At 37.4% G+C, this 15,149-nt stretch overlaps 1 long non-coding RNA gene across 1 annotated transcript; it reads right to left on the bottom strand.

Annotated features, from left to right (window-relative positions):
- Nucleotides 1-4,473: 4,473 nt before the first annotated feature.
- LOC133742685 (uncharacterized) lies at nt 4,474-6,938 on the bottom strand. Its single transcript, XR_009862677.1, has 3 exons — nt 6,653-6,938; nt 5,957-6,025; nt 4,474-4,720 (listed from the first exon to the last, which is right to left on the bottom strand). It is a non-coding gene; the product is annotated as an uncharacterized LOC133742685 (long non-coding RNA).
- Between the last annotated feature and the right edge of the window lie 8,211 nt (nt 6,939-15,149).

The following is a 15,149-nucleotide window of genomic DNA, read 5'->3' as shown; positions in this document are numbered from 1 at the left end:
AGTGATAACCTACGATCAAAACAGAAGCGCTGGATCCAAAGCCTCAATTTCCTAGACGCGACCTCGGCAAATTTGAAATCTTGGCATTTAGAAAACCAAAGGGCCCAGGGGAAAACATTTAAAAACATTAGAGTGAGCGGACAAAAATAAAATAATTTACGAAAATAACTAATTGGATGCTTTTCCATTTTCTTGTTATTTAAATCCGGCATGCAGTGCAATTTATAAAATGTCTCCCAATTTCATATCCTTTTAAAGTCAACATTTCCGTGAAAAACATTCGATGACTAGAGAGGGCTGCTGACTAGTCATCTCATGCCATCTGGAGGGGACTACCGCCCAGATGACACATCGGAGGGGGCTGCTGACCGGAATTTAGGAGGCGGTGGTTAAAGGGGACTGCCGACTAACTAACTCATGCCATCTGGAGGGGACTGCCGACCAGACTATTACCTAGAGGGGACTGCCGACTAGGTAATGTACGCATGCACTGAAAAGTAGTCTCCTTGTCAACACGTTCCTTTTAAAACTCTTTTCTTTCAACAAAAATCACATTTAAAACAATTAATTATTTTCAATTCACAAAATTTAATCCCATACTTGAAAATCCAAACTGCATGCATAATTTAACTAAAACAAAGGTCCACTCACAGGTGAGCCTCCCCGCTAATCCTGCGGCCTGCCAGTGTCCTCCTCGCTAGAGAGCTTAGTACGTCCTATATAATTTGGCAGCATATAAATAACTATAAGAAGGGAATAATTTAAAATCGACAATTACTCCCTCAAAATTAACAATTCATTTACTCAACAATTTCTCTACAATTCGACTCTTCTAATTTAGAATTTATGTTACCCAATTCCTCTATTCTTATCGATTGACGATTTCCAAAACTCTCTCTTAACCTTCTCTCATTCCCTTTTTCTTTTACTTTTCCAAAACTCTCGTTGATTACTACTCTAATCACTAACACAACAACGATTACTTTAACCAAAGAAAATCTTGATAATAATATTCTTGCACAAATTCTAGACATTGAATTTCCATGATATCAAGGGTAATAGATGATTTCCATTACACAAGGTATGATTAACAAACTAAAATAAGCATTTTTCGATACACGTGCCACCAGGAGCCACCTCCAGTGGCGGCCCGTGGCTTCACGCGTCACAGCACCAACTCCCACATCCGGCAACTCAACTTACACCAATAGCATCTCTACAATAAGCCCAACAATATCTATACCTGCAACAACCAACAATTCCAATCGGTTTGGACAGAAAATCAACCCAAAAATAATGAACCGGCGAGCTGCTGTTCACGATCACTATGCACCTTCGATTCTTCCTCCACGGGCCATAACAAGCTGCAAAAAGTTAGTGATGATGATCAGCATCACCCCAGCAATCAAAACCCCCAAGAAATCCGGCCGAAAACTGGAGATCGAAGCAAATCTCCGATTTCCCTATTCTGGGAATTTCTCTTCGAATCTCAACATTCAAAGCTACCCAAGGTGAAAAACTTACATGAATGGATAAAGGAGGAAGACAGGAGTGATTTCTGATTGGTGGCGAGGCCTGGGGCGATCGGACGACAAAGAAATCGCCGGAAAACATAGCTCGGGTCCGAATGGTGAAAAATGAAGGCCTAGGGTTTGGGATCGGGTTTTCCCGGTTTTTGGCTGCTTTGCTTTCTCTCTCCTCTTTCCCAATATGGAAACCCATTTAACAACTCAATCATGAATAGTAACTTCTATTTTTGATCATAACTTTTCCGTCTGAATTCCGATTTGGGTAAACTACGTGACTACGAACTCGGTTTGATGTGTTCTATGACATTCACAAGCAAATTTCCTAACTTAACGGATTAAAGAAAAAGTCAACTCTTCGTCCATTAAACGGTAAAACGTAACTCACGAATTAAAAACATCCTTTAGTAATGGTAAATAATATTAAGCTAAGATTTTTGGGTACGGGGTATTACATGTAACCTCTCTTCTTCTACCCCCCCCCCCCCCCCTTCTTCTTTCATGGGGAGACCTAAGCCGAACTGTGGGGGTTCGTGCTTGTTGAGACCTCCAAACTTAGAGTTTGTTGAGAAGATACGATCGACCATAGACATCATTGTTTCAATCTAATCCAATATCTCTTGGAATCGAATTTCTTAGGAGTAACTGCACTCAGAAATTTCTAATTTCTTGGAAGCAATTACGCTCAGAAATTTCTATTGTTTTCGTGGTAGCCTTTGCTTCGACACTAACCCTTTTTCTTGTTCCTTTTCAGGATGAGTAACCTGAACAAATTGGACTTTGCTCCATTGGAGACAACTGGCTCTGGATATCATAATAAGTGGGTTTGTGATGTCCGCCAGCATCTCAAGGCACAAGGGATCCTAGAAAGGATTCTTGAACCTAGCCAAGAGGTGCTAACTGTTGAGAAAGCTCAAGCTTTGGAAGCAAATAGAGCAGTCTTGGAGGCAAATATGGCGAAAGCCATCATCCAAATGACTCGTCATATGGATGATTTGCTCAAGTACAAGTATCTGAATGAAGAAGACCCCAGAAGGCTGTGGGTCTCACTCGAAGAGCGCTTTGGCAACGTCCGTGACTCCCTGCTTCCTGACTTAATTAGAAGTGAGATGGCATAATCTCCGCTTCTGTGATTTAAAGTCAGTTCTTGACTACAACTCGAAAGCACTTCTCATTAAATCCTTCATGGAATTCTGTGGAAAACATATCACAGATGTGATTGAGAGACCTCTCTCAACCTTCCCCATCTCTATTTTGATGGTAGCTAAAAACTAACGAATTGATGTTACCGCAAGATGGATCACAAGGTTTCATGAGCTGATTGGAGCCATGACTGTCACTTAAAAGCATGACAACATCATTGTGAAGAACTATAATTCGAGACGCATGGGAACAGAAACTATTCTGGAGTTCAATTATAGTCGTACCCTAAAGGGAAGGCACCAAGAAAAAAAACCCTAAATTTAGGAACAATTCTGGACTTTATGGTCCATATTCTCGCTCTAATGAGGAAGGTAACCGCCAAAATAGGCGAACACAGAACCGAAGAGGTCAACGTGAAAGAAAAAAAAAAAGAGGCAACGCCTCTGGCCATGTTGGTAGCGCCACTAACACTAAGAGCCATCCTAATGACGCTTTCAAAGCACCTCAATCATGGGAGTCTAAGCATAGAGATGTATGTTCTTGATGTGGAGCAACCGGTCATTGGACACATATTTGTAGAGCTTGTGAGAATATTGTCACCGCCTACAAAGCATATTGTGAAGCAAGAGAAGCTCACTATGTGGAACAAGAAGATCAATAAGGTGATCTAGAGTGAATGGTTGAAGACTTCAAATCTAGCTGGGATCAATAGATCGCCAATTCTGTTTAAGTCTTTATTTTTCAAGAGATGTACACTATGCCAAAAAAGCTATCAGACGACAGAGGAGATCTGTCGTCTGATTAAAAAAAATTCTGTTGTCTAGTACGGTGCCGTCTCTTGGGGCATCAGACGACAGATTTCCTCTGTCGTCTTATTTATCAGACGACGGAAATTTGTTAGGTCTTCTGTTGTCTGATGAAATCGAGACATGAGGCTAGTGAATTCAAACGACAGATAAATGTCGTGTGATCTAGAAACAAATAACAGTTCCTTAGAATTTCTGTGGTCTGAATGGACTTATAATAACAGTTAAGTGTTGTTTTATTCCAGTTCAATAACAGTTAACTGTCATTCTTATTCAGTTTAGAATACAATTATCTATCGTCTTTAGTCGCCTACGATAACATTTATATGTTGTTTTATATGCATTATAGTCACAGATAAGTGTACATTGAACTTAGTTAATACTACATTTATTTACCGTTTGAGTTTAGTCACAGATGACAGTTAAATGACGTTTAAAGGGAATATAAATAACAGTTGTCTGTGGTTTTTATTAACTTATAGTAATAGTTATCTGTTGTGGCATATAACTTGGAATTACAATTAAGTGTGGTTTAAAAGTTGTTAAGGTTACATTTATCTATTGTTGTGGTTTATACTCTACAACAATTAACTGAAGGTTGAAGAGCACAAACAGGACAATTATTTGTTGCTTGAAGCTAATTTGAGCGACAGTTAAATGTTGTTTCATTTTCAACTCTGTCTTTGTTTTGACATGAAGACGACAATTATCTGTTGTTTGAGTGTCCAAATATGAACACATTTTTTCTTGTTTCTGTTGTTCTTTGACGCGTCCAACAACATCATTTTGTTGTTGCTTTCTATTCCAGATGTCATACTCGTATCCCTGTTGTGACGTAATCATGTAAATCTGGGAACAACACAATGCATTCATCAAATATGAAATTCATTCACAAAAATACCAATATTTGATCAATCTGTTCCTGCAGCTATACATACATCCATCATGGAGCTAAACTTAATAAACATTAGTTCAATAACTCATAGCAGTTGGCATGATCAACAAATGTAACCCAAAAAACACTGATATCTCATACTACTGATCATAAACTGTACTTGCAGGCCAAAAATAGATACTTAGACCAACTGCATAACTAGTTAATATGGGTTATAGATGATGCATGTCCAAAATTAGAATCTTCTCGACACACTAGCTTTGTTGAAATTGGCTGACATACTTTGCCCACTCGGCCCGGACCTGATCAATGTCTTTTTGTGTGTAGAAGTGATTTGCTTTCCTTTCCCACTGCAAGTATTAAAAAAAAAAAAATACAAGTTAATGTAAATGGATATGTTTCACAACAGTAATCAGAATTGGAAGGAGTTGATATTTATATATATATATACTAGAAATACTACCCGCGCTTTGCTGCGTAATTTGTTCTTGTGAGTAAATTAGAAAAATAACATACAAAAGGAAAATCATCACATTTCATTCAAATAGTGAAAACAGTTTTCATACATCTTAGATTTTAGCTGCAGTCTATTTGAAAGGAGATGATGCAAACATGCTAGCTGCATAAAAAGGCTAGCTATTCTAGTTGCAGCTTTACAAAAAGGATATAAGAGATAGGTTAATCTATCAAAAGGCTAGGAGCTGTTGGAGTGTATTTAAGGAGACAAAGTACTCCAGTTGGTTGTTTCAGTTGCAGCTTTGTAAAATGTTGGTGTTGGTTAAAAAAAGTGACGGCTCCGATTGGAGTTGTAGTTGCAGCTGCACGAAATTGATTAGTCTAGCAAAAGCTATAACATAGCTATTTCAATTCAATTGTTTTTGTGTTTTAGCAGCTGACAATGGTGCTGATGATGATGATGTAGTTCCATGTTTTTCTGCTTGCCTGTCACTTTAAAACAAAGTTGATTCTTCAAAGTGAACAAACAGTAGATGAACCATAACTTTAATTAATTCTGGATACAAAAACAGTCGGTCTAAATTTGTAACCAGAAACAGTCGGTCTAAATTTGTAACCGGTAGTGCAGATTCAAAGAGACTATTAATGTATATATTAGTTTTAATGTTTAATCAAAATTGATCATTTCACTAAAACATGCTACATAGAGTTCACAGACTATTAATATGGATTAGTTTCACTCTGTTCTTCTCTTTTGAAGGAGAGATCATGTTAAGGGAAACCGCTTTAAAGAAACAAATGCAAATCTTCTCTTAGATTTATTTCATTTATGCCCTAGACCCAAAAAAAAAACATATATACAGAAGTACAGAACTCAAACATCTGCACATCAAATAACACATGAATAGCTTTGGCATATGATACCAATAGATCGAGAGAGAAAGAAATTGGTAAATAGGTAGCAAGTAAAAGAAGCGAAAATTAACAAAGTTTATATGCATACTCATAGTCAACAGCTTTAAGCACTTCATACATTGTTGTCTTTATTTATCACAAATAATCCTAAAGATACAACAAAAACTCTAGAGGCATGCTTTTAATTTGACCAAGTAAAAGTTATTATCAATTACCTGAAATAACTTGGGCAAAATCCATCCACTTTCAAGGTCAATCTCCAATATCTTCATGACCTCCATAACCTGTCAGAGAGAGACTTATAGGATACTTTGGAAAACAATAATGGAACATAAAGAGATTAATAGATTTGTTAAATGGTGAGAAGTAGAGACTGAAACCAGAGACCTAATAACAAACTCTACTGCATGTTTTATGAATGAAAAGAAAAAAAAAATTAAAACTTCATCATTATAGTATACTAAAGAGCAGTTCATGAATCAAAAATGTATGTCATTATGAAAAACACATACCAGTATGATCATAAAAGCAAAAAAAAAAATCAAAAGCTTGAAAATCAGATTAAGGAAACATAAAAATCAAATAAAAAAGATACAAAGATGAAATCAATGTTTAAAAACAGAGTAACACCTTTGAAAAGCAAACAATTATCCACATTATACATGAAAATCATCAGAGAAAAGCTATCACTTGGAAGAGCAAAAGTTATTACCTTTAATTAAAGAAAAGTTAACAATCATTTGCTTGTAGAACCATTCTAATACTATTATGATATATCACCAATACACCAAATTCACCTTCCAATATACCAAGCCATTACGTTCTTTAACCATGTTTCAAAAAGAAAAAGTACAGTGTCGAAACATTGATTTCTTATTCCTTAAGAAGCTAAAATGTAAGAATGTACATACATATAAGGATTGGAACTTCCAGTGCGGTTTCTCATCCTTGATGCCAATAAATCAGCCATCTGCTCTATCTCGGGAAGAAATTTAAGAGCGTGATAGTTCACCCTGCACCTCAGCCTGTTGATTTCTTGAGGAACATTGACATACCTGAAACAAAAATGGCATGATATTGTAAGGTTAAATATAGTTGAGTCATTCCCTAATAGCTTAAGCTTATATCTGGAAAAAATATTACAGCTTTACCAAATCAAAAATCAGATTTCATAATAGAAAAGCAGCATGTAAATCTTTTTTTTCTTTGAACCAAAATGCAGCTACAATAATACAAATAGATACTTTAGAAGAGATTAATAAATACTGTCACTATAATTTACTGAGATTTAAAGAGTGTTATTTAGGACTTCTATTTGCACAGAAGAAGTACAATGTAATGACAATTACAGATCATTATAGAGATTAAAACATGAAATTTGCAAAAATTGAGCAGCACCTATCTATAGAGAAACATCAACTCATATCACCTAAAGCTCTCATATATAAAATTAATGGACACAGAGAAGAACACAAAGAACTATGGCTTATATGTAGACCACATCTAACCTCAGTTTACAGATTATATAGTTGATTTCTAATGTTTAACATGCTTTATTTATTTGATCGGTCTTTTCCATAACCATATGAATGATGTCCGCATCATTCCAATCTTTTACCTCTATTTAAACAACCAGTTTCTACATGAATTAAAAAAAAAAAAAAAAAATTACCAAGTTCGTTCGTTCTGATGACAAAAACCGATTCAATCTTTTGACTATAGCTGCAAATACACACAATAAATTTATCACTTAAAAAATCAAAACTACACAATCAAACATGAAACAAACCATACCCAAAACTTAATTTGACCAAAAAACAACACAATCAAAAACACACAACCCCGAAACCCTCAACTTCCATCCACAGATCAGAGCTTTAAAGAAAACCCAGACAATATTCGGAGACAGCTGCAATCGGACCTGAGAATCACGCGAGAAATTAATCATATAGTTTTATTTATATTAGAAACTGATTGAAACAGTAAGTACCATCTCATTTCGAATAGATAAAGTAAACTTCAGATTATTATACCAGTCCTTATTGTGGTGTAGTATGCTTCTAGAAAAGATCCTTGGATTGCCTCGTTCTGTGTAAGAGAAATGGGACATAAAAAGTATCTGTTAGCTGAATGATGGTAATTGTTGAGGTATGATAATGAGTTGCTGCTATAATTAGATTGTGAAGGGAATGGTAGCTATTACCTTCTCATTAACTAAAACAAACTGAAGACCATTGTTTCTAGGAACAGGTCTGTATTTCTTCACTCTCCACACCCTGCAGACTCGCCCTTTGATTTGTAGGTCAGTCTGTAAAGGTTGGATATCTCGTATTCAAACGATTGCCATTGTGGGTATCACCTGTCAATAATGAATAAAATGCAAGTAAGTAGTTATTAGAGAAAGCAAAAAAAAAAAAAAAAGGAAGAGGAAACAGGTGCTGAATATGTTATAAAAGAAATAATACTTTGAAACCAATTCAGCTATCATACTTTTACACAGTATAGTGACAACGATAGAATGGTATTAAAAGTTACGTGCAATAGAGAATAACAAATCTAGTAGTACCAAAATTTTTACAAAAGCAAACACACAATTCAAATGTGATCGTACCCTTACTTGCAGTGGCATCATGCTGATCATACACAAAACTAAACTAAAATGCACCCAATACTTTTAGCTATGCTCGAGGAGTATCAATTGATTAGCTCTTTTTGTGGCATTCTAATTATTTTCTGCTGCAATCTAATCTATATAGTCACAAATAACAAAGATCTTAGTAAAGTAAAGGTTTTTTTTTTTTTTTGTGAACCAAGGTCTTGAATGAAAACAAAATTGCACTTCAAATCAGTATAGGTGGAAAAACCCTGGATTACTGAGTATCAGCAAAAAAGGGGAAAAAGCAAGAACAAAAGTGATGAGATTTCTTGTTGCTTGTTACTTGTGCTGAATATATGAAGGTACCAAGCATGGAATGCTTAATTTATTTTCTTGCACTGTTATTCACCATTTTCCTCATTCACCTTTCCTCTGTCCCATTGAAGTTATAGTCGCATTACTTTCCTTGACAATCACACAAAATTTCTGATCCTATGAATATTACTGGTCTTTCAATCCAAACACTGACACCCACATCGAAAAGATCAATCAAGTGGCACAAACAAATCAAATAAACACTATGATCATACTCACAATACTTGGTTTCACACCATATAAACAAATTGAGTGTAATACCTTCAATGTTTCGACACATATATATTGCACATGTATTTCAGATATGATGCAATGCAAAACAACTAACACATTAACATGTGTTGGCATTTTAACAGATATAAGATTTAAGGGAAAATCGTCCAAACAGTGTCTGAACTTTTCCAGACTATTAATTTTCATACCCATACTTTGAAAAACATCAAAATGGTACCTGACGATTTAAGCCCGACCCAATTTCCATACCTAACAACAGTAAAAACGTTAACTCCGTTAACTTTTGAAGGATATTTTTGTCATTTACTATTCATCTTCTCCAAACCAGAAAAATATAAACAGAAATAAAAATAAATGAGCTTGTCATTGTTCGAAGTCGGGCAGATTAATTCACATCTCAGTATCTCAGCCACTGGGTCAACAATTTGCAATTAATCATTCTCTTTTTTCAATGAATATAAATTAAACCTGACGATTAACTCAACACAAATAACTCAGATCACCCCACCACGCTCAATCCAGAGTGTGCCCGATCCGTCCCCAGATCGGATCTGTCCCCAGCAGATCCCATAGAACCACCTCGCCGGAATCTGACCCACCTCGCCGCTGGTTAATGGGTTCTCTCCAAAACCAGTGAGACAACCACAATGGGGGAAGAAAAGCAGAGCAGCAGTCAAGGTAAAGAACCAGACCAACCCTTCAGCGTCGGAGAATCAAGTCTCCGACACAGGGATGTTTATGCATGGCTTCGAAACGCAGCAGCAGCAGCCAGAAGACGAGGACAAGGACAATTTAATCACGAAGATGGTCTCTCTAATTCTCTCTCTCTCTCTCTGACGGAGGTGTGTGGATTGACGTATTCGTGAAGCAGTGTGTGGATTGGTTTCTTTATAAAGAATTCGATTCTTCAAGGGATTGATACTTTGCTTGTTTGGTTCGGAGTTTGATTTATATTGATTAGTTTTGGCAACCAATTGTATTCTTTTTATGACTATTCAGTTGCCTATTTGTTTCGCGAGGAAAGTTGATTTCCTCATGGGTATCATGATTTGTATTTAAGTTAAATCTCTCAAGATTGATTGAGGTTGGTTGTGTTTGCTTGCCGTGAGTTTCGGAATGCAAACTGTGTTTCGAAGAAGGATTATGAAATTGAGGTTGGTTGTGTTTGCTTGCCTTATTTAATTCATGTTCTGGGTTACACTCTGAAATCCAACACCGCCCCCTAAAAAATCCAGCATAATCCATTTTCAATAAGTGTATTGTTAGCATTTATTAGTTCAACTTGATATCTCAATTTTTCTGTCCAACTGAATCTTGCTGGGTAGTACTTCAGTAAGACGATGGTGACGAAGAGACTTTGGATTTGGCCACCAAGAAAATCGAAAGCCATCGTGGTCTCGTAGCTCCGATAGTTCTTTCCAAAGATTAATGTATTCACATGGTTGGAAAGGAATCGAGTTGGTGGAGGAAAAACATTGATTGCTAAGAGAGGTGTTGGTGATGGTTTCAGTGGAGGAGAAGAAGAGGATGGAGACGATCGAATGGTGGCCCGTCGATTTCAGAGAAGATGAATAGTAAAATGACGAAAATATCCTTCAAAAGTTAACACAGTTAACGATTTTACTGTTGCTAGGTATGGAAATTGGGTCGGGCTTAAATCGTCAGGTACCATTTTGATGTTTTTCAAAGTATAGGTATGAAAATTAATAGTCTGGAAAAGTTCAGACACTGTTTGGACGATTTTCCCAAGATTTAAAGAAGCTAAAGAAATAAGTCAGTAAACAAGCAAGTTCTCCAAATTGAATGATAATAGCAAAGTGACTAGAAGAAGCACGATTGAAGAATATGACAGAATACCAATTCAGTTATTCCAAACAATAGGAAACATAATGAAGCACATCACCCTTACCTCCCTTGTGGCTAAATCCCTCGCTTCTAGGTTTTCCTTCTCCAAAACTGTATTTCCTTTGTTTCCTGCAATTACAACATGAAAACTATTTCAGGACTCACAACGTAGAAGCAAGGAAGAAGAATTAATGACTAAGTGGATAATGGACTGGAAAACCAACAAGAGTAATCGATTGATTCAATTCAAAGCCCATCAAAAGTTCAAAACAGAATAACACTCCCTGCCTGGCTTCTATAATAACATCACTTCCCTTTGAGAATAACAGATTAACAAAATAACATCACTTCTCATAATTCATATAATCATATTTATAAACAGAACAATAGAATAAGCTAAGAACTGGGTTTAATCAGTTCCAGATTCAGAGCAATCAATCAAAACCAATCCTAGTAATCAAAACCCACCTAGTAAACTTATCAAAATTTTGAATTAAAGACTGAGATATCGAGTGATGTGGAGAGAGAGATGAAGAGCGTCATTCAAGGAGAGACCGAGAGAAGAGATGTGTCGCTGCCCGTCATGCAACCGTCGTCGATCATCGATTTGTCAAGGAGATTAGGAGAGAAATCTGGGTGAGAGAGGACTGGGTTTTAGAAAGGATTGTGAGAGGTCGGATTTTTAGTTTTGAATCAAGGGGATTGAGAGATGACTGGGTATCAGACTTTCCGTTTAAAGAATGAGAGACGAAGTCTCTTTATTCCTCGTTTTGAATGTTGACCGTAAACTAAATGAAGCAAAATCGAAACTCAATCGACCAAAGACCTAACAACTACATTGAATTTGCGATGAAAAACCCCAAACCAATTTCCAGAAAAACCCTAAAATGGAACACTGAACCCAATCGAAACCCCTAAACTAAATGAAGCAAAATTCTTACCAATAACCCAATCGAAAATAGAATAGTCCAGCTTCTTCTAATCTCTTGAGTCGCTGGTGGAGAACTCCATTAAGCCGGACTTGAATGCAAACAGTAAGGATGTCGGGGTTGAAGGAGAGATTAGTTTTGGGTAAGGAGAGATAAGATTTGAGAGATGGCCGATTTTTGAGAGGTATAGATGGCTAAGTTTTCCTCCAGATGCTATGAGGTACCGAGTTTCTGGTTGGTAAGAGAGTTTTAGACAGAGGTAATGTTTGTGGGAATGAAAAACACGAAGCTAGGTTTTGTGTTATGTCAAAAGAGACTTCAAATAAAAAAAGTTAAACTCACCTTCTTCAAACAACAGAATTTCTTATCTCTTTTGTCTGAATAGTTTTACATTCACTAGTCACCGATAGGGTTTGGGCATTTGGGAGGGAAATCTAAACTTTCTGCTAAGAAAATTTTCATCTTTTCAGACGACATTTAAGTGTCGTCTGAGTCTGACCATATCTTCAAAATGAAACAAGCATGGTTTCTCATTGTATTCAGACAACACATTTAATTTATGTGTCGTCTGAGTTTAGTCTGAAACACTCAGACGACAGAAAATGACTATTCTGTCGTCTGAACTCTGTTGTCTGATAGCTTTTTTGGCATAGTGGTAATAGGCAATTGCCATATATTTCATAGTAAATGCCATTGGTTTAGTTTCTCTTCAAGTATGCTCATCCAAAGTGAGTATGATGTCTAGGAAGGTTTTGAGATAAAAGGTACTTAAGCGAGCTTTGCTCCACCAACATATCTCTACTCTCCTGGTCATATTTATTTTGGAGTTACCGAAGAAGTCAAACGACTACCATTGTTTTGCATTAGCTAGTATTTGGATTAGATTCTCTTAATGGTTAAGAAATAATGATGTACTTTGTTGGCTTATGAATAAAATTTCGAGTCCTTTTCATTATGACTCCATTTCAATTCAGAGCTTAGAGAACTTCAATGTCTTGTGGATAGTGCGACTACGCACACCATTCACTGCCATATGCAATCATTCTTAGAGATGTTGCCTACACATTCCTCTGTGACTACGATGGCGAGGCCATCAGGTTTAGTTCAAGGACATGGAATAACCCGATTACTCATGCCACATGGCACCTTGATTACTGTCACAGAAACTCTCTATGCTCTTAGGGAGAATCCTATTGAGCTATTCGATCCAACGAATTCTATGTGAAATATGTAGAGAACGGAAATGAGTTTCTTTCCAATATCTCTAATGATTGCGAATAAAGGTGCATCTTAGAGAAACTTATGTGTCTCTCTAGTGAACTCCATGTCACCACTATTTGAGCTATTAAATCCAATAAAGTTATGAGAGAAGATCTCTTGGATTTAGACACATATTGGCTTTGTCACGACAGGATAGGTCATCCTAGTCACGATATGATGATCTGTCTACCAAAGACTTCACACGGACATCCATTCTTTCGAGCGAAATGAAGCAAGAATTAAAAGTTGATTCCTAAACTAAGTGTGACCACAGCCACTGCTTATCCATGATGTCATGGATGGAATCTATCAAGGTGATGATGTCATTGGTAATGTTGTAGCCACCAGCTTTGCTTCCAATAGTGTTTCAGATGCTCAGGCCCAACCAAAATCCTCATTGATTGCTTCTAAGGCTTCTCGCTCGTTTTACAAAGACTGTTCCTTAGGAAAATTAGGACTGAGACCGTCCTACGCAAAGGATACAAACATACTCATTCTGTTCTTACATAGAATCTGAAGGGGATTCTGTGGACCAATTCAACCAACTTGCGGACGTTTAAATATTTCATGTTATTGGTTGACTCGCAAACACGCTGGTCACATGTTGTGCCATTGTCCACTTGTAATGCTGCTTATGCTACACTCCTAGCACAGATTATATGGTGACGGTCTCACTCCCCGGATCATCCCATTTAGTCAATTCGACTTGACAATGCTAGAGAGTTTACATCGAAGACTTTCGATGATTGAGAATGATGTTGGACATCCTATCCCTATGTACACACCCAAATCGTCTCGCGAAAATGACTACGATGGTAGCCCAGATATTGGTAACGTGCACCAATCTCCCTATATCTACTTGAGGTTATGCAATATCACATGTAGCTATGCTAATTCGTCTACGACCCACTACCACTCAATCTATCTCTGCGTTACAGCCAGTGACTGGGTACAAGTATCTCGTACTTACGCATATTTAAGTGGGTCATTTATGTGCTAATTGCGCCGCCACATCGCACCATGATAGGTCCTCACTGACGAATAGGCAACTACGTTGGATTTGAGACTCCAACAATCGTCTGCCACTTAATGTCCTTGCTAGGCGATCTCTTTGTCGCTAGATTTGCGGATTGTCACTTTGATAAGACAGTCTTCCCGTCATTAGGGGGAGATAAGAACACGGATGTTCAACAGGAATGATAGGATTTGTCGTGGCCTGTTCCCACTATGTCTCATCTAGATCCCCACTAAAGTGACGAGATCACACATATCTGCTGCAAACATGCCTGCAAGGATGGATGTCCCTACCAGAGGATGTAGTGCCACCCTACACGGAGATAGGCATGGCACCAATGCCATAGAGAGTGGCATTCTGGCGTTACAGGCCATGGCCCCAGCTAGGATGCGTGGAAGGCCCGTGGGTTTGAAGGATACTTTGGCACAATCCAATCCTTTGATCATCGACACTCAAAATCCATCTCATGAGAATGTTCCAGATTATGGTTATCGTTAGGGGACGCCTCAACGTCAGAACCTATTCCTAAGAATATGGAGCTCTCTTTAAATTACACTAGTGTAAAAGAGACGTGGGATAAAAACTCTATCATGATTGATGATGTATTTGCGCATGAGTTTATTGAGTCCGATGATATCGAACCACACTCTGTTGATGAATGAATGCCAATGTAGAGAAATTTGGCCTAAATGGAAAGATGTGATCCAGGTTAAGTTGGATTCTCTAACGAAGAGGAAGGTTTTTCGAGCCAGTGATGCCAACACCTCCTAATATAAAAGATGTTGACTAATGGGTCTTCGTTAGAAAGCGTGATGAGAAAAAGATATTGTAATCTCGAGTTATGGCGCAAGACTTCTCACAAACGCTCTAAAATCGGCTACAAGGAAACATATTCTCCCATAATGGATGTTATTACACTCCACTACCTTGTCAGTTTGGTAGTTTCCTAATAACTGAACATGCAGCTTACAAATGTAGTCACTACGCATCTTTATAGGGATCTAGATACGGAATATACATGAAGGCTCATAGTGAACTTCATTTACCCAAGTCAAGTGGCTCTAGACCATAGAGCGCGTTTGCAAAGAGGTTGAAACGCTCACTAAAGTGACTACTTGGTTGGGAAGGGATATGTGAATGCCCTCGCGCTTCTA

This window comes from Rosa rugosa, chromosome 4 (genome assembly GCF_958449725.1).
Source record: "Rosa rugosa chromosome 4, drRosRugo1.1, whole genome shotgun sequence".
NCBI lineage: Eukaryota > Viridiplantae > Streptophyta > Magnoliopsida > Rosales > Rosaceae > Rosa > Rosa rugosa.
Note: the sequence above shows the minus strand (reverse complement) of the source record. Positions and strands in the feature narration are given on the sequence as shown.